The sequence below is a fragment of the Dipteris shenzhenensis genome, chromosome 23, assembly GCF_047967505.1.
Source record: "Dipteris shenzhenensis isolate YYH24624 ecotype China chromosome 23, Dip_SZ_1.0, whole genome shotgun sequence".
Lineage (NCBI taxonomy): Eukaryota > Viridiplantae > Streptophyta > Polypodiopsida > Gleicheniales > Dipteridaceae > Dipteris > Dipteris shenzhenensis.
Window position 1 is genome coordinate 43,801,562 of NC_141618.1, and position 25,654 is coordinate 43,827,215.

At 39.7% G+C, this 25,654-nt stretch overlaps 1 pseudogene across 1 annotated transcript; it reads right to left on the reverse strand.

The window, feature by feature from the left end:
- Nucleotides 1-1,215: 1,215 nt before the first annotated feature.
- On the reverse strand, nt 1,216-25,119 carry LOC147887427 (cortical cell-delineating protein-like; annotated as a pseudogene). The gene is made up of 5 exons (XR_015543211.1): nt 25,081-25,119; nt 10,581-10,642; nt 2,362-2,414; nt 1,485-1,932; nt 1,216-1,373 (listed from the first exon to the last, which is right to left on the reverse strand). The product of XR_015543211.1 is annotated as a cortical cell-delineating protein-like (transcript).
- Between the last annotated feature and the right edge of the window lie 535 nt (nt 25,120-25,654).

The following is a 25,654-nucleotide window of genomic DNA, read 5'->3' on the forward strand; positions in this document are numbered from 1 at the left end:
TGTGCAATATGCCTATCATCAATCAGGAATGTTATGGTAAGAGATGAGACTCTAGTATATATAGCTCTAGGATGGCTAGGTCCTATATTTGATTTTTCATTCCTTGTGATAGGCCTAAGAAAGAGCCGTCCCTTTGAATTGCAAAGGGCTAATGGCTTGTGAGTATTTCAAGGACATTGTCTAAACATACTTGTTGATTGCTTGATAACAAAACAAGAATAGGAAATTCTCTAGTAGAAAAGATAGTTTAGAGTACATCATGCCCCATCCCAAGTGTTTGTGTCCTAAAGTACTAGGTTGCCATAATTTCAATAGTTTTTTTCAGTTGTTGATAGATTCAATGGGAAAATGCCTTTGTGTTTCATAAGTATCCTTCAAATTTGATAAATAATGCCTTATTGCTATTTTTAGTAAGTTAATCTCATTATTATTAAATTTGTATGTAGGCTAGAGCCTTTACCTACAATGCAAGCACGTCGAACACCAATCCAATTTTGATGACCTTTATGTCTACCCACAATGTAATTTGGAGATCTTAGCACTTGTTCATTTATGGCGCTTTTGACGAACTTAAACCTAACAATTAGAAAATTGAAAGACTCAAAAAGAAATGGAAGGCCCCACCCAAGTTTGTGTATCAATGATGCTATATATATATAAATATAAATGCATATATGTGCTATTTTAATTTTGCATTAGATTTAATTAAATGAAACGTTCATTCTTTCTACCTCTTTGGACTATCGTGTGTGAAAATTGACATGTTTGCACCGGAGTCCGATTGGATGGAGAGAAAAAGTAAGCCATCATCTCGGTAAGTTATCACATTTGTAATAATCAAAATTGTACTTTTGAATGACGTGGATGCCTTGTAAACTCAACTTTAAAATTCGAAATTGGTGCCTTAACTTCAATTTGCATTCATAATTGTTATCTACCGTGTAGCAAGTTCCCAACAATTTCATTGAGCCGGTTTCATAATTAGCATTGAAGTGAAAGGCGCCGTTAAATAGAACTACAAGTGCATCGCTGATACGCTGATACATCCAAACTTTATACACTGCCATCTTTTCATGATGGGATCTTACAAAAATATGATTGGAAAGTCTTACGTTCGCAATCGCGAAGTTTATATAGAGCTAACTCTCATATACATTACGGTATCCACGGGTTGGATCGACGTGCATGAAACACAAACTTCCTTATGTAATAAAAATCACACACTGAATGATTGAAACTGCAACGGATAAGTACAATCCGATAAATCCTCACAAACCTTCTTTCCTAGAATCATAAATATCTGATCACTGCTTCAGAAGCTAGAGTCTAGTGGCCAATCACGCTATCAATACTTGATGCATCCATCTCAGAACCTGCAATGAGGGGATTAAACATGATTAACAATACCATGGAGTAACAACATGAACAACTATGTTGAAGGGTTTGTTTGAGCGCATACTTTCTCTTGGGGACGAGGAAAGTACCTCATGGGCAGGAAAGGCTGGCCGGGACCTGGCGTCCGCAGGTGGTAAGGATAGAGACAATTGCGTCGATCTTGGCATGGACAGTAATGAGCCCCAAAATATTGGCATCGATGGCGACACAAAGGCATACTTCCACGTCCAGTCCGATGAGACCCAAGAGCGCGCAGCAGTCGCTCTGGAGCGGATCTCCCAGCAGGCCTTCCAGGAGAGGAAGGCAAACACCAATCTTGGATAGATCAACGGGGCATGTGCCTGTGGGCGTAACGGAAGACGACTTGCTTGGAATAACGTCGGAAGCGGGTATCCGGAAGGAAGGTTGATGTGTGTGGGTAGCTTCGGACGGACAAGCGCTGATAACAGCACTCAGCAGCAGCACGAAGGCTAACTTGACGAATCGGGAGGCCGCCATCGCTGCAGCTGCAAGCTTGTGGGAGATTTGAGTGAGCAGCTAGCTAACGATCAAGAGGATGCTTGAGCTTTCACTGAGAAGTTGTGATCCCGAGAAGGTATTAAATAAAAGAAACTAACGATGCTGTCGTTAGATGAGAGCTCAAATCGATGTGAAGCTCTACTTCATGCCGTGACGGCAAAGGTAATTCATGGTAAGATGGAGGACTGGATCTCCAGCTGGGTAGAGAGATGGCCGTGCCTGCTGTGATTTGATCAAGATGTACGTGAGCTATGCAGCATGCTCGCAGCATGTTCCCATGCTAGCTGCCAGTTCAATTTTGTGGGGTGGCGGTGAAATATATACTAGGCAATAATGTAACGCTTCCAAAAGTTACAGTTGAGCTTGCAGAATCATTTGCTTCTTTTTCCTGAGTTTTCTAAGAGTTTGTCGACCAACATGAACATGGTTGTATCAGAACTGTTGTACCCTTGCCCAAAGTACTGCGTCGCTCTTTTCCAGTACGTTTAACCTTTGAATGTCTGCTCCGGGAATCTATTGCATATGAGCCCTCAATACAGTGACGTGGTTTTAGCAATAGAATATGTATTGCTTAGGTACTGTAATAGTATATATTTTGAATAGCCATACAAGAAAAACCTCATATGGGTATTAGTATATCTGTTTGCAAGAAAAACCTCCTATGGTGTGTAATACAAAGGAAAAGCTTTTTAAGATGACTTTTTGGCAAAATATAAGTACCTTCAAAACAACAAATCTTGCAATACCTTACATTAAACCCCTCTCTGTATGTGAGCCTTAAGTTGATGTTGTTGTAGTGGGAGTACCTCCACAATTGTGTTGATTTCTTTGAATTATTGTTTTGGTTGGTTAGCATGTAGAGATCTTCTTTTGGGCTTATTCTTAACTCAATAATTAAGGACCACCTCATAATGAATACTTCATATCCCTACCTTTCCACATGATTTGAAGGCATTACGGATTCATTAGGGGAGTTTTGGGGTCTCAAAAGGGCCACCTAAGGAGGTTCTAAAAGTTCACAAATGTTTGACATGAGCATTCTAGAGGGAAACTTTGGCACCAAAGGATTGAAAGAAAATAGGACGCATCGGACGCCTTAGTTAAGACCACTATGTAAACCAAAGAAGATTTTTCCAATGCGCCTGTGTTGATTATGCCAACATCCATGTGCCTATACCCAAGGATATAATAGTCCCATCTAGACCCTTTCCTCATGAATGCTGAGACCCACAATGCACTCCCTAGGCTAGGCCCTGGGTGGGCTAAAAATAAGAGGAAAATCAGATCTCAAATCCAAAGCATCAAGAATGGCCAGGCGAGCTCCCTATATAGTTGGGGTGACACTATTACTACCAAGAATAGTATCATTATTAGCAATAGTAGGATTGTTACTAGTGGTAATAGACCCTTGGGCCTTTACTGTCGGTAAAGTCGTTAGTATTGGCAATCCAATTTTTTACTAATTTTTCCACAAGTACTTATGGCCTTTGAGTTATAGTACTCTATCAGTGGTAAGCTTGCATTCACTAGTGGTAAATCTATCATTTACTAGTAGTATTGTTTAGACTATTAATGATAAATTACTAGCTTTTAGTTTTTTAAATACCCGGAAGGTTTTTACAACATAGTGCCTTCTTATGGTAATTGATGGTGTTTTGGTAGCCGATCATGTGGTAAATTTTTATTCTCTACAACTCATCTCCGATCCGAGCCCCCATTCACTTTTAGGGGGGAACGTTGGCAAAATCATCATGGGGGACCTTTGGAGCCTTGGCAAAATTTTCTTAAATGGTTAGGCTTAATGCCAAGTGGTCTTACCTGGGGACGAGCATTTTTTGAGCGAAATCTTCCGAGCATTCGAGCGAAGGAAAAAAAAAGCTTCCAACTATGCATAAATATGGCAAAAATCGATCAGAAGAAAACATAGTTTCACTTAGAAATATGCAAAGTATTATAGCAATGCCTATTTTATACAAAAATCTTTAGGTGAATCTTTAGGAATGGTGAGAGCATAATGGGATGGCTTTTGAAGAAACCCACATGTAGAGTAGACTTCTCTGTGAAAATTCCCTTATGATCCTTCTTACAACTTTTACTTAATAGGGGGTGACATTGAAAACCCTCTCTCAACCTATCTTCATGAAAGGGTTTCTTCAAAGAAAACTCATTGAAGCAAGCCATCCAAGTAGTTTCGCCAGCAAAACCCCTTTGAAGCAGGTCTCCCAAGGTAGTTTCGCTGGCGAAACTACCTTGGACAACACTTTTAAAAGTGACATAACTTTCATATCCAATGTCCAAATATAGTCATTCAACCACTTCGGAACACCCCATTTGAGCACATCTGTGGAGTTATATTTTGGAAAATCTTGCATATATAGTATTAGATATTACATGTATTTTATGAGAGTGATATATAAGCCCAAGTTAATACTTATTTATAGTAATTTAAACTTCTTTAGAAACATGTCCATAAATATCTTGTTATTTATGCTATAAAAACATTAAAAAGATATTGCCATATGATATGAGTTAATAAGTAATTATATATGCATAGTATTATTACATTGAGAGTGATTATGAGGGATGTTTCTTAAAGGAATCAACACTTTTTTAAGGTAATAAGAGGGGTACAAAGGGATGTCTCTAAATAAGAAAATTATGTTGTGTAAAAATGAATGAGTGACTAGTCTATATATTTTTATGATAAAGGGATCTAGCTCTAGTGAAAATAAAAGTGTAAAAACCATGTCTCCTTAAGAAATACATTTTTTTAAGTCTCTTGAAAAACACGCTCGGATAAACCTGCTCATAGGTTTTTGCTCATAAAATTGACGCATCCGTCTTACCTTAGACTAATTTGGGGGGCTACACATGTGATAAACGTGGCTGCCCATGCAAAATAACATGCCTCAAAGTTTGTTGTATTGGACATGGAATAGCTAATAGGAATATGTTGGTTTCACGAATTATGGAAGGAAGGAGGATCATGAAGGCGATATTACAGTAAGGTCATTGAGGATTCTATATCTACAGGCTCTGAGCTTCAAGCTCTTTCTCTTTGTCCACGCTCTTCACATGAGAGTCGCCTCATGGCTGTCTTCCTTGCTATAGTCTAAGATCGACTTGCTAATCTAATGGGTTTCTTAGGTGAATCAGTTCTTCAGCCTTGCGTCATTTGTAAACAACAATAAACCTAGTAGAAACAAGCTGTGTAGGTTGAGAGAGTAGAATTGCATACTTTGAATCCAATATCCAGGGTGGTAAAACACATTGCATGCATTGATGACTTCTATCACTTGACTCTCTTGAAGGAGACTTTTTTGTTTTTTTTGCATGTTTGCATGTTTGCATGCATTAAATTCATTTTGTATCATGCTACATGCATGCATTCTAGTAAAATGCATTTTTTATCATGTTTTATGCATACGTTCTATACAACTTTCATTTTGTACCATATTGCATGCATGCACTCTATATCATCCATGTTTCATATATCGCCAAGCATGAATGTTCTATTAACACACTATTCAAAATTTTTGGACTTTCTCTCCTGGTTTGGACTTTTTTTTGGAGCATATCCTCTCCACTCAACTTCACTTAGTGAGCTCAAAAATTGGGTTTTTTAGAGCACTAAATGGATCACTTGTATACAAATATGGTCTTATTAAGCTAAAAGGTCAAGTGGTGACCTCTAATTAAAAAAAATGTGGCTCAATGATGCTATAATTCCCAAACTTGTGCATGGTGCCCCCATCCAATAACTATAATAATAATAATAATAATAGTAGTAGTCTGCTAACTCTAGTTCAATTTTAACACTATGTTGATAAAGTGAAAATATGACACCATATGAAAAGAGTTTGTTGAATTCAACATATAAGTGGTGTATAGATACACCATTTTTTTGAAAAAAAAGAGTTTGTTGAATTCAATATATAACTAGTATATAGATACACCCTTTTTTTGAAAAACAAAGCATACAATACATTACCTGATTGGTGGTGTATAGATACACCATTTGTATGGAAAAAAGCATACAAAACATTATCTTATGCATCTGAATCTCATTCAGAGTCATTAGATTCATGTAATGTATTTGCACTTGATGGGACAAGTCTTGCCAAATGATGTTTAATATGGACACGACTTGGATCAGGGATTGTGATACATTTTTCAACATTGTATCCATGCTTCTTTTTAAAAGTTCGTATCCTCGATTTCCAGCAATGAATAATGCTACTGACTTCCACCTCTGTTAATCCCTCATTATTTGGAACCCATTCACATTTTGTTTGCAAGCATCTCTCATAAAGTTGTTTTATTGTATATCTTCTCGGGAGATTTTTCAATGGCTTTGGTTCATACCATAAAGCTGTGAATGTTATACGAGTTCCCTTGTCATCCCTTTTTATCTTAACAACCTTTGCAACCCAAATTGGGCCACCTTGGTCATCCAACTCTGAACGTGGATCAGATGCCCAAACTGCAACAAATAGACCCTCTTCAATCTCATTAGATGGTATAAACTCTGGTAAGGGTTTGTCTCCCTTCCTGCCACAATATTTTCAAGGTGAAAGGCATTCCTCTGCTTCCTCCATATCTACTGACATATTTATATCCAAAGGAAAACTTGGTGACCTAGCTTGTTTCGGCCAAAAGGATTCACAATATTCAATGGTCATTAAGTTTTCTTGTCTTTCTAAAGATTGGATAAGTGCTTCAGTTGATTTAATTCTCCAAATTCTTAGTTGATTGCTCAGGATATTTTTGCATCATACTTTGAAGATGTTTAATGAAGGATTTCAAGCCTTTCATTTCATCTATGTCAAGTGATTTGTTTTTTGCAAGAACAAATCTAGTTTCCTCCAATGCAATTATTCGTTGTAATAAAGCATATGACTCGCTCCATAAATGATCTCCATCTACAGAGTAGTGCTTCCATTGCATCACTGGAATATTGTTATGCATGTGAGGCCGAAAGTAGTGTGGATTTGTGTGTCCTATTAGGGCATCATCTCCTGCTTGTAAATGTGGCTCTATGAATGCTCTCCAATCTACCATCCTCTCTAACATAGCCACTTCTGATTCTTCCTTGTGAGACCCTCCAAAATTTTTTGCAATTCGAAATAGCATATCCTCCATTGTCAAAATATCCATTGACTTCAACTCACCAGAGATAACACTGAAAATTTGATCTATGTCTTCATGTGTATGGCCGACAAGAAGAAAGCCAACTTCCACTTCTTTAAATATTTTCAAACCAACTAGCATAGAGCATAAAGCAAATATATATTTATTCTTGTTCTCTCTCCAACAATTATCAGCTTGTATCTGCAACGTGTTAGGTAAACATCCACGAGCATCTCTGACCTTTCTTATTACTTGCATGATTGATGTAACAACCTGGTTACTATCATGGTCATGCAAACTATCAATCCATACATCACAAAAGATTCGGTATCCATGTACTAATACTCCACACAAGTATGTTTAGTCCACGTTTGCCCTCCAATGCCGATGGGATACGTCCATATCGTGGCACAGTTGTTGTATTCTGGTCCATGCCATCAATGGTGATGCACATGGACTTATCGACATGTGAAATAGCTTCCTCTCTCCAAGAAGCATACAACTTTCGAGCATCCTGCACATGACGTAAGTGGATTGATCGCCATTTAATATATCTTCCTCGCTACTGCTCACATTTACTATGTTCAATGGCATTTCTTAATTCATCACATGTCTTACATTTTGACATCCTTTGCTTTGATGGTGTCTTGACATGGCAAAAATTTCTACATCAAATTTTGTACAAGGTTGACCATGAAATCATGTTCTCGTCTCTATCTTGTAAAGTTTTATTAACAGTTTCTAGGATGACCTTCTTTGTCATTCCCAAAGGAAGATGTTGTTAACATTCGACATGTCCATCTAGCATTGTTTGTTAAAGATGAGGCTATGGTAGTGCATGGTCTTTGAGAACTTGCTTTAATGTTGCGGTTGCATTTAGTGCTTCCATGGCATTTAAGCTTGTAGATATTTCCATGAATTGTATGAACCACTTTTTCTTTCACCTCTACCCAGATGGTCCAGTATGTGCCATGTGATAGTCCAGTTAACCATTGATATCCTCAATTGCAAATGGGTCTCCCATTAACCATGGGTTTCAATCTAGGTTTATAGTGTCTTGTGCTCAAATCTTGAGATTCAGTGCCTTGATGAAGAAAGCATGAAAACTCTTGAAGAAGATAGTTATGTCTATTAGGTACTGTCTTAGTCCAAATACCAAGGCATATGGCTGCATAATCATCTTTCCCAACTTTTGTAATGCAAAGTCTCTTGCAACAAACTCACATAAGCATCCTTTCCATATTCTCCTCGGATAACATTACATGTCTCTTTGGTTTTGGAATTGATACCATGATTCTTTGCCTCTTCACACTCATATACTTTCTTTTTGTAAATAGTGTCTTGCATTTTCCAGTTGTAAGATTATCAAACCTCGAATCCATTTCCCTTGAATCTTTATCTCTATAATCAAATGCTGTGTGGGCTTGAGAATTATTTGATGCCTTATAATATCTTGGAAATGGCAATCTGGTAGACATGTTCATTGATGCCAATTTGTTGCCAATGCCTCTTGAATTTTGTGGTTGAACTCTTTCTCCTTTGTAACTCAAGATTCTCCCATCTATATTCTTTGGCATGCCAGCAACAATATTACGAACAACATGACAAGTCTCAGATTCTTTGCCCCCTTTGCGCTACATTCGAGTGGTAACATCATGATCATTGTCACTAATATCATCAATTCTTGTTATTGCATCACTTACCCCATTGATCTTTGTGTGTATTTTTCTTTGTGGTCCCATCTTATTATTCTCAGCACAAGACAAGTCTTCTATATCAATAAGCATGTTTGAGTCACTTGCAACACAAGACAAGTCTTCTATACCAGTGAGCCTGTTCGAGTCACTTGCAACATTGGACAAGTCTTCTATACCAGTGAGCCTGTTCGAGTCACTTGCAACACAAGACAAGTCTTTTATACCAGTGAGTATATTTGAGTCACTTGCAACACAAGAAACCTTTTCCGCATCAACATCTATTACTATAATGTCCTTAACACCTGTGAGCATGCCATTATGATACTCTTGATCACTACTATAGCTTCTTATCAATTTGTATCCCATTTGTGTTATAGTCCTTTTCTTCTGATAATATTCTGTTGTGTCTTCCATGACATTGAAGGAAACTGTCTTGGGCAAACTTGATTTCAAAAAAGCTAACCCCCATTTACAAGTACTATGAACTTGTAGATGAGATGTAGTATTATGGATGTCTAGATGTGAAGTACTATCCATTGCATTTTGAATGACACCTGCACTAGTCAACTTAATTATCTCCACTATAATGTCAATATTTTTAGTCCTCCGCATGATGAATAAGAGGAAAAAATTTTGGTTAAATTTGAGTAAGGGAAGCATACGATATGGCCTCCAAGATTGAAATCTCCCTTTTGTGGGGGAAAAAGGGCCACCCAAGCCTAATACCAAGACAAGGTAGGCTTGGTATTAGGCTTGGTGAGGTAGGCTAGGAGCATCACCGACCCTAGTGGCAAGCCTTTGGAGTGTGCATGCTGCCCATGCGGAAGGCTGAGTCATCTATTTTTGCCTTGTAACCATGCCACGTTGTTAGACCACGTGGTGCCATGTCATCAAGGAGATGTGACATCACTCCTTGCCATGTCACCTTACATTGCCACACATGCTGCCACATCAGCCACATGTGCCACCTCATCATTCCACATCATAGGAACTCTTGGAGCCATGTCATCACACCTTGCCACCTTGGCATACCTCGTCAACCTTGCCACATCACCAATCCCTCCACCTCAATTTGCCATGTCAATCTACCACCTCATGAATGCCAACTCATGCCACATCACATTTCCACGTCATGGAAGAGACTCATATATTCCACACCATATTGCCTCATCATGACCATGCATGGTGCCACATCAGCCACATGTATACACATCACGATGTGCGAAAGGCATAGAATACCTTGATCGAGGTTTATGACCGCGATGTGTGAGGCATAGAATACCTCGATCGAGGTATATGGCCGTGGGGTATAGAGTACCTCGATCGAGGTTTATGACCTGCGTGAGGCATTGAATGCCTCGATCGAGGTATATGACCTAGGCATAGCATACCTCGATCGAGGTTTATGACCACGATCGAGGTATTTGGAGGTAACAAAATTGGAATAAAATAAAATGATGCAAATATTTGAAATTAACATTGGATTCCAGCCAATTAGTTTCAATCTTAGCACCTTCTCCACCAATAGTAATCAAGAGCAATCTAAGAGCAATCTAATGGATGAGTTGAGGCTCTCTATAAGACACCACGTTTTGGTTCATTTCACCCATTCTTAGCCATTCTTGCCTCCTCATCACTTTGTCACACCTTCCATCCTACTTTCATTGAGAACGGGTCCTCAAAGCCATAGAGCTAGTTGACGTGAAAGATGTAGGAATCCCCCCCAAATCTCATTGACAAGGAGCGCAAGCGGAAGGCTCGTGAGTGCAAGAGAGCCTCTAGAGCTAGAGCTCGCACTGCCACCACCGATCCACCTCCACCTCTACATCCCACCTCTACCTCCACCTCCATCCCCCACCCCCACCCCCACCTCCATTGTCCCCCCATCCTCATCCGCTCCCCTACCTCGAGCCTCTGACCTTCCCCTAGCCACCTACATTTTGGCCTCCACCTCTACCTCTTCCCCCTCCACCCTCCCCCCTCCCCCTCCCCCTCCCCCTCCCCCCATTCCCCTTGGCGCCTCCCTTCCCCCGTCCACCCTAACATCTCCCATTGATCCCCTTGCCCCAACTTGCAGCAGCAGTGTTGCTTCACGACGTGACTTACCGAAGTCCACTATCCGTCATCGTACTAGCAAGATTGTGTAGTCTATTTTTAGTGACCTCATGCCAGCTTCACAATCTGCTCTTCTCATGTCCCTGATTGATCACCCTGACTTGGTAGAGCATAGGAGGCTTGCTGGTCTTGGTGCACGTAGAGATAGGGTTGTATGTAGTGAGGTCCTTAGCAGTGTTCGACGTTCCTATGCTTCTATTAAGCATAGGAACTCCAGTGATGCCTTGGCAACACGTCGTGCTATTGTGGCTACCATTAGTAGACCTCATATGATAGGCCATGTGCGTACCGCTTCACGTCTTCTTCAGATTGCACCGCTCACATTTTGCGAGCAGGCATGATTAGGACGCAGAGTCTAGAGGATAGTGAGACTGATTCTCTTTGGGCTTCGAGTGGTCGTGCACCTTGCAGCGATCGATTATTGGATGATTCCACTAGGTCCTTCATACAACAGTTTTGGGAGGAGCATTGCAGAGCATCCCCGGTGTTCAAGAAGGCATTGCGGAAGAGGGTGTCACGTGGTGTGTACATTGAGCATGGTGCATGTTTTTTGGAGTGTACCCAGGCTGAGTTATACACTCAGTTTGTAGAGGCGCACCTGGAGTTTAGGATTGGGCAGAGGTGATTTGAGCTATGCAGGTCATGGTTTGTGCGATGCTCTCAGCAGCGTGATGTTGAGATATCGAGCTCCACTTGCGATATGCCAGGGTGACCGTTGTGTATTTATGTCACCGACTTGTTAGCTGGAGATGCGGTTGGTACACCGCCCAAAAATAATAGCTGGATGACAGCTATCCTTATCTACTCTAGTTTGTGGCTCAGTTAGTATGCCACCTTAGTTAGTTGAGTTTGGTTTGAGACCCACATATAGGGTTCTTCTATTTTCTTTGTACTAGAGTTCTTTTGGCTTTCACAACTAAGAAGAGGAAAACTCTTTTTCAGCCTCCACCTTTGTGTGTATCCCCCCATTGTGATTGTGAGAAAGCCTCAAGTGAGACTCCTTCCCTCTCTCCCACTATCTTCACTCGTGACACATGTTGTTGTTGCTACCATGTGGATTTTGGATTGATGTATGATGTATTCCGTTCCCTTGATGGTCATAGGGGAGTGGTTCCTACTAGCCCTCGCGACTTCATTCATTCCATATTGTGTACACGAGATGGTGATGCTTTATTCCACTCCCTTGATTATGTGGAAGGTAGGTGTACTTTGTGTGGTGACTTTGCTAGAGTGCCACGAGCTGCACTAGATACTTGTGATGTGCAGATGGTTCGTTGGCAGCAGTATGAGTACGGTACCTTGACATTAGATGGTGGTGCACAGTCGAGGAGGTTGCAGCTTGTGGGGAAGGAGACACCACGTGTTGTATTCATTGATAGTTTTCGAGGGAAGCTGTACCGCTACATACGCCACTCGCACATTGCGAAATGGGAGGATCGTTAGTTCCGTGCATGTTTGAGGACATTTCCTATAGGGGTGGTTGTCTCAGTGGTGGACTTTGCGGAGAATCATACCTTTGCACCACAGCGTGAGATCCAATCGGAGTATTATTTCTCCGAACAAATGACGTGTGATTGAGTTATTATTTTTTTATGGCCTCATTATATTGAATTATTTCAATAGTCATATTTTTTTTCAATGCCATATTGCAGGTTGCTATATTTGTGCACATTAGCTATTGTCATGCATAGGCTCATGTGGATGGCATGGATAGCACCCTGGACTCATGCGTCATTGTGCGAGAGTATCACTTCTACAGTAGTGATGATCGATCGCATGATGCCCATTTTGTGCAGCATTGCTTCACTTTGCATGATAGTTTCTTGAGGGATCATGGTGTCACATGGCAGTGGCACTGATCTGGTCAGACGGCTATGGTGGTCAGTTCAAATATGCTAGACAGTTTTATTGGTTCTACAGATGGCACTGTGAGACAGGCATTCCGATCACATGGAGCAACTTCGAGACAGGGCACGGTAAGGGAGAGCACGATGGTGTAGGTGCTTGCGTGAAGCATGCTTTGCATCGATACCAGTTGCGTCACAGTGCCAATCGCTTCAAGGATGCACATGATGTGGTGCGGTGGTGCAGCCCAGCACTTATCCACTAGTGCTATCTCCTCGTTTCAGTCGCGTGACGATAGGGTGGTGAGCTGGTATTTTTGGTGCATGGACATTGGGAGTATTGATCGGTCTAGGACTTTTGATTGTCGTTCAGTGTCTGGCACTCTTGATTTCCATTCCATCAGAAGCATAGGTGAGTCTCACCCTACGATCTTCTCTCGATGGTTTGCATGTTTTTGCTCTGCATGCATTGATGATGATTGGGGAGGGTGCTCCATGATACCATGGGCCGATCCATGGGCACAGCGAGTGCTTTCTCCCTTCTAGCCTTGGGAGGAGGTACATGATGATCAGGATGCGGGATTCAGTTCCTCTAGAGATTATGACCAGCTTACAGATATGTTGCGTATTGGTGATATCTTCACGGTTATTGCTTCGGAGGGCAATGAGGAGGGTGTGGATTATTACTTGTTGTGATGCTCTATGGTGGAGTGTGCTGAATGAGGATACAGTGGATGGGCATGGGATGCACTTCAAGCATTGGGCGCAGAGAAGCTGCACAAGTTCAGAGACCTGCTTGGTGTGCAGGAATTGGGATTAAGCTCGAGGGGGAGTGTTGAGATATCGAGCTCCACTCGCGATATGCCAGGGTGACCGTTGTGTATTTATGTCACCGACTTGTTAGCTGGAGATGCGGTTGGTACACCGCCCACGAATAATAGCTGGATGACAGCTATCCTTATCTACTCTAGTTTGTGGCTCAGTTAGTATGCCACCTTAGTTAGTTGAGTTTGGTTTGAGACCCACATATAGGGTTCTTATATTTTCTTTATACTAGAGTTCTTTTGGCTTTCACAACTAAGAAGAGGAAAATTGTTTTTCAGCCTCCACCTTTGTGTGTATTCCCCGATTGTGATTGTGAGAAAGCCTCAAGTGAGACTCCTTCCCTCTCTCCCACTATCTTCACATGGTATCAGAGCCTTGTTCGTGGTAAGGAGCTCAAGAAAGCAAACCAAGTTCGTAGTGTCCTGGTAAGAGGACAAGTGTTGCTTTCCTTTTTCAAGTTTGGGAGCAAATCTGTGCAGGTAGCACAGCCGGAAGTGCAAGAGTGCACTGTCTCAGATTGAGACGCCCTTCGCGGTGTGGCAAGAGGGCATTATATGCTGTGGTGACTTTATTTTTCTGATTTGAGGTCATTTCGGGGCCCATTTTGGAGGCGGAAGTTCTCCGCAAGCACTTAGAAAAAGGCCCTGTTTTTGATGTGCGACCACTACTCGGCTAGTCGGTGAAAAGTTGCCGCAGAAATTGCATCGTATGCCTGTGTGCAGAGATTTTGGGAGTTGCAGATTCATGCTTGTTGCCTGTTGATGCAAAATCGTCACTAGGAAGTGACTGTGTGGTAAAATACCACTTTCGTCAGTTTTGCAAATCTGCCCGTGTCTCGCCCGTGTGAGGCAAAAGCTGTGTTTTTGCAGTGACAGAATATTTTGCAGTGTTCTGTAATGGCATCTGATTCCCTTTCACAGATTGTCACTGAAAAGCTTGACAAGAACAACTTCCAGGCATGGAAGTTTAGAATGACGAATTTCTTGATGGGAAAAGGCTACTGGGAGTTCATTACAGGAAATGAAGAAGAACCAGTTCTTCCTAATGTTCCCAATCAACAGGAAATGCAGGCATTTAAAGGATGGCATGAGAGAGCCAGAAAAGTTATGTACTGGCTGTCTATCAGTATTTCAGATTCAATGATTGTGCATATTCAGGATGCAAGTACGCCAAAGGTGGCATGGGATACTTTGGCTAAAATGTACAGCACAAATACGCAGGCCAGGAAAATGCAGCTCAAGCAGGAGCTACACAATGTGCAGAGAGAAAATATGAGCATCAATGACTACCACATGAAGGTGAAGAAAATTGCGGATGCACTTGCTTCCATTGGGTCGCCAGTGGATGATGACGATTTAGTTTCTGTGACCTTGAATGGTCTAGGAAAGGATTATGCACAGTTCCGGACATCCATTGCCGTCCATGAAAAATTTCCTGATTTTGAGGAGTTGATTGCTCTTCTAATTTTTGAAGAGCAGAGAAATGGTGGTGCATCTTCTTCAGCAGGAACTTCAAAAGAAACTGTCTTCTACTCAAATGCTGGCAGAGGTAGAGGCAGAGGTAGAGGAGGCCGATCTGCAGGCCGTGGTAGAAATCAAAATATGCAGCAAATGCAAGAAAACCAGTGCTATGCAGGAGGACGTGGTAACTCTAGAGGCAGGGGGAGCCAAAGAGGTCGTGGTGGATGGCAGAGAGGCCAAAATGCAAACAGCAATGTTGAATGCTACTACTGTGGTAAAATGGGGCATATGGCTAAAGACTGCTACAAAAAGCAGAATGACATTATGAATGGAAAATTGCAGCAAGGCAATTATGCATCCTCTAGTAGCAAAGGTGATGACAGAAATGAGCATTTGTTTATGGTGCAGCATATGACAAATTCTGTGACAAGTGCAGAAGAAAGCAATGATGTGTGGTATGTTGACTCAGGTGCGTCAAACCACATGACAGGTCATGCTGAATGGATGCAGGATGAAAGGAAAATGGAAAAACCAGGATTTGTGGAGACTGGTGATGATACTGCACATCCTATTGTGCAGATTGGCAAAATTCCTTTGTCTATGCAGGATGGGAAAAAGAAATACTTGTCTGATGTATTTCATGTCCCAAACATCACCAAGAACCTGGTTTCTGTTGGTCAGATGGTTGAGCAGGGCTTGCAGGTCAGATTTAATCCTCATGGATGCTTGGATGCTTTGTTGACGATATGAAAAATAATGATCGCTTGATAGCAAAAGGAAAGAAGAAGGGCAGGATGTTTACGTTGGATGTGGACATGCCTGAATTGAGTGCAGCAATGTTTGCACATGGGACCAGTGTAGTTGCAGATATTGATATCTGGCACAAACGCATTGGTCATGTTAATATACAGTGACTTAAATCAATGCAAGCCCAAAATATTATTGCAGGATTGCCTAAATTCAAGGTTGCAGAAATGCACAAGGTTTGTGAAGCCTGTCAATTTGGGAAACAGGCAAGGAAACCATTTCCTAAGCATGTTCAAGAGAGTAAAAAGCCATTGGAATTAATCCACTCTGATGTGTGGACTACTAAAGCTGCATCTATTGGAGGCTGTCACTATTTTGTCACATTTATTGATGACTTCAGCAGAAAACTTTGGGTGTATTTTATGAAAAAGAAAAGTGAAGTGTTTGGGCACTTCAAAGCTTTTAAAGCTATGGTTGAAAAAGAAACAGGCCTGCAAATAAAATGCCTAAGGTCGGATGGAGGGGGAGAGTACCTCTCAAATGAGTTTGCACGGTTCTTGCAGGAGCATGGTATAAAGCAACAATATTCATGCAGTCATACCCCATAGCAAAATGGAATTGCAGAAAGGAAAAACATGCATATTGGAGAGGTATCTCGGGCTATGCTAAATGAAAAAGATCTACCAGATTATTATTGGGCTGAAGCAGTTGCTACAGCAGTTTATATAATGAACAGGACTCCCACTGCAACAATACATGGCATGATGCCAGAGGAGATGTATACTGGTAGGAAACCAGATATTTCTCATTTGAAAATTTTTGGTTGCATTGCCTATGTCCATGTGCCAGATGAGTTGAGGTCCAAGTTGGATCCAAAAGCTGAGAAGTGCGTCTTTATTGGTTATTCTCTGCAGCAGAAAGGGTATAGATGCTATAACCCTTCTACACGTAAGTTCACAGTGAGAAGAGATGTTGTTTTTGATGAGATGAGTAGCTGGTATAAACCAGTAAATGTGATGATTGATGTAGATGCACAAAATGGTAATGCTGCACAGAATTCACAGCAGCAATCACAAAACATCAGTGGACCTGGAGTGTCCTCTAGCAGTGGTTCACATACTTCGCCATGGACAGGCAGATTGAGATCATGAGAATCTCCTCAAAGCAATGCAGAGAGTGGTATGCAGGTATCATGAAAAGAAAAAGAGAAGGTAGATCAGCCCATGTTTGATGTGAATGCACGTCACTCTTATGTGGATGGTGAATCCAGTGGCTCAGAGCAGAGCATTGATGATGAGTTGGGTATTCCTTCTGTTGTTACACCTGGAGTAAGGAAGACCAGGGATGTTTTGAGAGCACCTAGAAGTGAGCCTATTTTGCGTAGGTCTAGCAGGGTTAGGTATCCTGTGGATAGGCTGAAATATGATGGATTTACAGCCATTCACTATGCCTATATGGTCAAAGTGATACAGGAACCAGAACCCACTTCTTTTGAGCAACCATGGGAAATGAAAAATGGGAGAAAGCCATGGATGAAGAAATGGATGCTAATGCTACATGGGAATTGGTGCCTTTGCCTAAAGGCAAGAATGCAATTGGCTGTAAGTGGGTTTATAAGATCAAGCACAATGCAAATGGTTCTGTGAATAGATACAAGGCAAGATTAGTTGTCAAGGGGTATGCACAGACATATGGCATTGATTATGAAGAAACTTTCAGCCCGGTTGCAAGGATGGCAACCGTAAGAGCAATCGTTGCTATGGCTGCATCAAAGGGATGGTCTTTACATCAGATGGATGTAAAGAATGCCTTCTTGCATGGTGATTTGCAAGAAGAGGTCTTTATGGAGCAGCCAGCAGGTTATGTTCATGCTATTCATGTTTGCAGGTTGAAGAAAGCCTTGTATGGCTTGAAGCAAGCACCTAGAGCATGGTCTGACAAGATAGGACAGTATCTTGTCACTATTGGCTTTCGAATTTCCAAGGTAGATTTCTCACTCTATGTGAGAAAAATAGAGAAAGGGATTATGCTGCTTGTCATTTATGTTGATGATTTGATCATCACAGGTGATAGTGATGAAGATATCCTTCATGTGAAAATGCTATTGAAGCAGAAGTTTGAGATGAAGGATTTGGGAGAGCTGCGTTATTTCTTGGGCATTGAGGTGATTAGATCACCAAGTGGGATACAGCTCTTGCAGAGGCAGTATGGATTGGACATGCTGTCCAAATATGGGATGACAGGCTGTAAGCCTATTTCAGTTCCTTTGGAGCAGAATGTGAAGCTGAGCGCAGATGCAGGTGAGCTTTTGGAAGACCCTACTATGTACAGACGCATAGTAGGAAGTTTGATTTACATGACTATTACCAGGCCATATTTGAGCTATGTTGTTGGGTTGGTAAGTCAGTTTATGCAGGCTCCAAGGAAACCGCATTTGGATGTGGCTAGACGCATACTCAGGTATGTGAAGTCCACATTGCAGTATGGACTATTTTATGAGGCTGGGGTTCAGATACAGTTGCATGGATACACTGATGCTGATTGGGCTGGTAGTATTTCTGATAGACGATCTACCAGTGGATATGTGTTCTCTTTTGGGAGTGCTGCAGTCACTTGGAGCAGCAAGAAATAGCCTACAGTTGCCTTGTCGAGCACAGAGGCTGAGTACAGGAGTGCAGCAATGGCTGCATGTGAGGTAGCTTGGTTGCATAAGCTACTCTATGATATGCATCAGTCTACAGATGGGCCAGTTGTCATTTATTGTGACAACATGAGCAGCATACACTTGGCAAAGAACCCAGTCTTTCATGCTAGAACAAAGCACATTGAGGTGCATTATCACTATGTGCGGGAGAAGGTTTTACTAGGTCTTATTGATCTAGTTTATGTCAGCACAGAGGATCAGGTAGCTGACATATTCACGAAAGCATTGGGCGCAAAGAAGTTGCGCAAGTTTAGAGACCTGCTTGGTGTGTAGGAATTGGGATTAAGCTCGAGGGGGAGTGTTGAGATATTGAGCTCCACTCGCGATATGCCAGGGTGACCGTTGTGTATTTATGTCACCGACTTGTTAGCTGGAGATGCGGTTGGTACACCGCCCACGAATAATAGCTGGATGACAGCTATCCTTATCTACTCTAGTTTGTGGCTCAGTTAGTATGCCACCTTAGTTAGTTGAGTTTGGTTTGAGACCCACATATAGGGTTCTTCTATTTTCTTTGTACTAGAGTTCTTTTGGCTTTCACAACTAAGAAGAGGAAAACTGTTTTTCAGCCTCCACCTTTGTGTGTATTCCCCCATTGTGATTGTGAGAAAGCCTCAACTGAGACTCCTTCCCTCTCTCCCACTATCTTCACACGTGACACATGTTGTTGTTGCTACCATGTGGATTTTGGATTGATGTATGACATATTCCGTTCCCTTGATGGTCATAGGGGAGTGGTTCCTACTAGCCCTCGCGACTTCATTCATTCCATATTGTGTACACGAGATGGTGATGCTTTATTCCACTCCCTTGATTGTGTGGAAGGTAGGTGTACTTTGTGTGGTGACTTTGCTAGAGTGCCACGAGCTGCACTAGATACTTGTGATGTGCAGATGGTTTGTTGGCAGCAGTATGAGTACGGTACCTTGACATTAGATGGTGGTGCACAGTCGAGGAGGTTGCAGCTTGTGGGGAAGGAGACACCACGTGTTGTATTCATTGATAGTTTTCGAGGGAAGCTGTACCGCTACATACGCCACTCGCACATTGCGAAATGGGAGGATCGTCAGTTCCGTGCATGTTTGAGGACATTTCCTATAGGGGTGGTTGTCTCAGTGGTGGACTTTGCGGAGAATCATACCTTTGCACCACAGTGTGAGATCCAATCGGAGTATTATTTCTCCGAACAAATGACGTGTGATTGAGTTATTATTTTTTTATGGCCTCATTATATTGAATTATTTCAATAGTCATATTTTTTTTCAATGCCATATTGCAGGTTGCTATATTTGTGCACATTAGCTATTGTCATGCACAGGCTCATGTGGATGGCATGGATAGTACCCTGGACTCACGCGTCATTGTGCGAGAGTATCACTTCTACAGTAGTGATGATCGATCGCATGATGCCCATTTTGTGCAGCATTGCTTCACTTTGCATGATAGTTTCTTGAGGGATCATGGTGTCACATGGCAGTGGCACTGATCTGGTCAGACGGCTATGGTGGTCAGTTCAAATATGCTAGACAGTTTTATTGGTTCTACAGATGGCACTGTGAGACAGACATTCCGATCACATGGAGCAACTTCGAGACAGGGCACGGTAAGGGAGAGCACGATGGTGTAGGTGCTTGCATGAAGCATGCTTTGCATCGATACCAGTTGCGTCACAGTGCCAATCGCTTCAAGGATGCACATGATGTGGTGCGGTGGTGCAGCCCAGCACTTATCCACTAGTGCTATCTCCTCGTTTCAGTCACGTGACGATAGGGTGGTGAGCTGGTATTTTTGGTGCATGGACATTGGGAGTATTGATCGGTCTAGGCCTTTTGATTGTCGTTCAGTGTCTGGCACTCTTGATTTCCATTCCATCAGAAGCATAGGTGAGTCTCACCCTACGATCTTCTCTCGATGGTTTGCATGTTTTTGCTCTGCATGCATTGATGATGATTGGGGAGGGTGCTCCATAATACCATGGGCCGATCCATGGGCACGGCGAGTGCTTTCTCCCTTCCAGCCTTGGGAGGAGGTACATGATGATCAGGATGCGGGATTCAGTTCCTCTAGAGATTATGACCAGCTTACAGATATGTTGCATATTGGTGATATCTTCGCGGTTATTGCTTCGGAGGGCAATGAGGAGGGTGTGGATTATTACTTGTTGCGATGCTCTATGGTGGAGTGTGCTGAATGAGGATACAGTGGATGGGCATGGGATGCACTTCAATGCTCATAGCATGATCATAGGTGGCCACTATTTTCAGCAGATATAGAGGCGTGGTTGCTATATTGAGTTCAAGGAGTACATGGCGGATCAGGAGGCATATATGTATTCTCATCTTGTTGTTGTGATCAAGATTACTTTGAGTCATGTTCGCACTCGCAAGGCGATGTCCACTCCACGACTCCTCCACGATGGCACCTTGCAGTGGCGGATCACGAGAGCATACTTGCAACTATTGGCATGAGAGCTGATCCTGAGGAGTAGCACATTACATATCATATTTTTTGGGATCATCAGTTGATCAGATTGATTTTTATTGGGTATCACTAGTTGATTACATATTTTTGTATTCGATATGTATAGGCTCACTGTGTGACTGTACCATTGTAATTTTCATGGACTCATTTTTGTATTTCACTATGATGGTTGTATACACATTCATACACATCATTGTATTAGATTCTATTTTATACATGATGTCTGTTGTCTTCTCAATGGGATTTGTTGTGTTTGTAAAACAAAAAATTGTTTATTAGTAGTAATGTTGTAATTGTGTTTTGTGCTTTAGGACATTTTAAAAACGTGACTAAGAAAATTCGTGCATGTACTAACGAAATACGCGTGTGGACTTATCTGTTGGTCCCTACTAGCATGACTACGTATGAAAAATGGTGCACGTACTAATGAAATACGCATGTGGACTTATCTGTTGGGGATGAGACTTCACATGACTCTTAGGCAACCCTAGACATACATCCACGCAAGATTTGGTCTCCAACTGATTTGGTATGCACCACGTGGAAGGTATAATGCATACATTTTTACAATCCCTACTAGCACGACTGTGGCAAAGCTATGGCACACGTATAATGAAATATGCATGTGGACTTATCTGTTGGGAATGAAACTTCGCATGACTCTTAGGCCACCCTAGACATACATCCATACAAGGTTTGGTCTCCAATTGAGTTGGTATGCACCACATGGAAGGTATAATGCATACATTTTTACAATCCCTACTAGCACGACTACGTATGAATAATGGTACACGTACTAACAAAATATGCTTGTGGACTTATCTGTTGGGGATGAAACTTTGCACGGCTCTTAGGCCACCCTAGACATACATCCACGCAAGATTTGGTCTCCAACTGATTTGGTATGTGCCACGTGGAAGGTATAATGCATACATTTTTACAATCCCTACTACCATGACTACGTATGAAAAATGGCGCACGTACTAACCAAATAGGCATGTGGACTTATCTATTGGTGATTAAACTTTGCATGGTTGTTAAGCTACCTAGACGTACATCCACGCAAGATTTGGTCTCCAACTGATTTGGTATGCGCCACTTGGAAGGTATAATGCATACATTTTTACAATCCCTACTAGCACGACTACGTATGAAAAATGGCGCATGTACTAATGAAATATGCATGTGGACTTATCTATTGGGGATTTAACTTTGCACGGCTCTTAGGCTACCCTAGACGTACATCCATTCAAGATTTGGTCTCCAATTGATTTGGTATGCGCCACGTGAAAGGTATAATGCATACATTTTTACAATCGCTACTAGCATGACTACTTATGAAAAATGGCACACGTACTAACAAAATATGTGTATGGACTTATCTGTTGGGGATTAAACTTTGCACGGCTCTTAGGCTACCCTAGACATACATCCATGCAAGATTTGGTCTACAACTGATTTGGTATGCACAACGTGGAAGGTATAATGCATAGATTTTTACAAATCCCTACTAGCACGACTAAACCCTAAACCCTAAACCCTAAACCCTAAAAAACCCTAAACCCTAGAAAACCCTAAACCCTAAACCCTAAACCCTATTGGGGATGAAACTTCGCATGGTTCTTAGGCTACCCTAGACGTACATCCAGGCAAGATTTGGTCTCCAACTGATTTGGTATGCGCCATGTGGAAGGTATAATGCATACATTTTTACAATCCCTACTAGCACGACTAAACCCTAAACCCTAAACCCTAAAAAACCCTAAATCCTAAACCCTGTTGGGGATGAAACTTCGCACGGCTCTTAGGCTACCCTAGACGTACATCCATGCAAGATTTGGTCTCCAACTGATTTGGTATGTGCCATGTGGAAGGTATAATGCGTATATTTTTGTAAGCACTCGCTACTAGTGATTGCGTATGAAAAAAGGCGCACGTACTAACCAAATAGGCATGTGGACTTATCTGTTGGGGATTAAACTTTGCATGGCTCTTAGGCTACCCTAGACGTACATCCATGCAAGATTTGGTCTCCAATTGATTTGGTATGCGCCACGTGGAAGGTATAATGATTACATAATTAAAAATAATAATTTAAAAAAACTTTAAAATGCATTTGAAATTTTGAAATATTTTATAATTAAATTAGATATTCCTATAAACTAAAATAATATAAAAGCTACTTTAAACTCTTATTTTCTTTTTTTTAATAGATGATTTCTAAAAATAAAATTTAAATGTTATATTTAATTCAAAACTTCACTAATTTAAAAAATAACATGCAAACTACTTTAATCTCTCTTTTTTTTAATAAATGATTTTAAAAAACAAAATATATACTTTTTGACATTTAAATAAAAACTTCACTAACTTAAATAACATAAAAGCTACTTTGGACTCTTATTTTCTTTTTTTTAAAAAGATGATTTTTAAAACTAAAATTTAAATATTTTTTTATTTAAATAAAAATAGCACTAATTTGAAAAATAACTACTTTAATCTCTCTTTTTTTAAATAGATGATTTTAAAAAATAAAATATATACATTTTCACATTTTAAATAAAAAATTATGTAATTAAAAAAAATAATTTAAAAAAACTTTAAAATGCATTTGAAATTTTGAAATATTTTATAATTAAATTAGATATTCCTATAAACTAAAATAATATAAAAGCTACTTTAAACTCTTATTTTCTTTTTTTTAATAGATGATTTCTAAAAACAAAATTGAAACGTTATATTTAATTCAAAACTTCAGTAATTTAAAAAATAACATGCAAACTACTTTAATCTCTTTTTTTTAAAATAGATGATTTTACAAAACAAAATATATACCTTTTGACATTTAAATAAAAACTTCACTAACTTAAATAGCATAAAAGCTACCTTAAACTCTTATTTTCTTTTTTTAAAAAAGATGATTTGTAAAACTAAAATTTAAATGTTTTTTTATTTAAATAAAAATAGCACTAATTTGAAAAATAACATGAAAACTACTTTAATCTCTCTTTTTTTAAATAGATGATTTTAAAAATCAAAATATATACATTTTTACATTTTAAATAAAAAATTACGTAATTAAAAAAAATTATTTGAAAAAACTTTAAAATACATTTGAAAATTTAAAATATTTTATAATTAAATTGCTTTAAATTCTTATTTTCTTTTTTTAATAGATGATTTCTAAAAACAAAATTTAAACATTATATTTAATTCAAAACTTCACTAATTTAAAAAATAACATGCAAACTACTTTAATCTCTTTTTTTTTAAATAGATGATTTTAAAAAATAAAATATATACTTTCTGACATTTAAATAAAAACTTCACTAACTTAAATAACATAAAAGCTACCTTAAACTCTTATTTTCTTTTTTTTAAAAAGATGATTTTTAAAACTAAAATTTAAACGTTTTTTTATTTAAATAAAAATAGCACCAATTTGAAAAATAACATAAAACCTACTTTAATCTCTCTTTTTTTAAATAGATGATTTTAAAAAACAAAATATATACATTTTCATATTTTAAATAAAAAATTACGTAATTAAAAAATTTTATTTAAAAAAACTTTAAAATGCATTTGAAAATTTAAAATATTTTGTAATTAAATTAGATATTCCTATAACCTAAAATAATATAAAAGCTACTTTAAACTCTTATTTTCTTTTTTTTAATAGATGATTTCTAAAAATAAAATTTAAACGTTATATTTAATTCAAAACTTCAGTAATTTACCAAATAACATAAAAACTACTTTAATCTCTTTTAATAGATGATTTTAAAAAATAAATTATATACTTTTTGACATTTAAATAAAAACTTCACTAACTTAAATAACTTAAATAACATAAAAGCTACCTTAAACTCTTATTTTCTTTTTTTAGAAAGATGATTTTTAAAAATAAAATTTAAACTATTTTTAATTTAAATAAAAATAGCACTAATTTAAAAAATAACTTTAATCTCTGTTTTTTAAAAGATGATTTTAAAAAACAAAATATATACATTTTCACATTTTAAATAAAAAATTACGTAATTCAAAAGATAATTTAAAAAAACTTTAAGATGCATTTAAAATTTCGAAATATTTTATAATTATTCCTATAAACTAAAATTTAAATAAATTTTCGCAAAAAAAAAGCTCCATTAAAAAAACCTTACCTGGAATCTCCCGCTCTGTCCATCTCTGTCGTTGTCCATCGGTCGTTCTCCGTCGCTGCCGCAATTCCGTTAAGCTCCTACAAATTCGTCGATTTCGATGAGGAGGAGCTCGATTGAGGTATGAAGAATGAGGGGGGTCCCTCTCTTTATATACGAAAATTTAGGGTTTCGCTACCTCGATCGAGGTATTTCACATGCCACATATATATCGATCCATCATACCTCGATCGAGGTATAGACATGCCACAATACCTCGATCGAGGTATTTTACATGCCACATATACATCGCTCCGTCATACCTCGATACCTCGATCGAGGTATTTGACATGCCCCATACACATCAGTCCATCTACCTCGATCGAGGTATGGACCTACCACGATACTTCGATCAAGGTATGTCAGCTGCCAGCCGGATGCCACATACCTCGATCATGGTATCGGACATGCGGCCAAGTCATCGGTCCAGCATACCAGGTCGAGGTTCGTGGACTTGCCACGTTACCTGGATCGAGGTATGTCAATTGCCCCGTCGGATGGCACATACCTCGATCGAGGTATTTGACACGATCGAAGA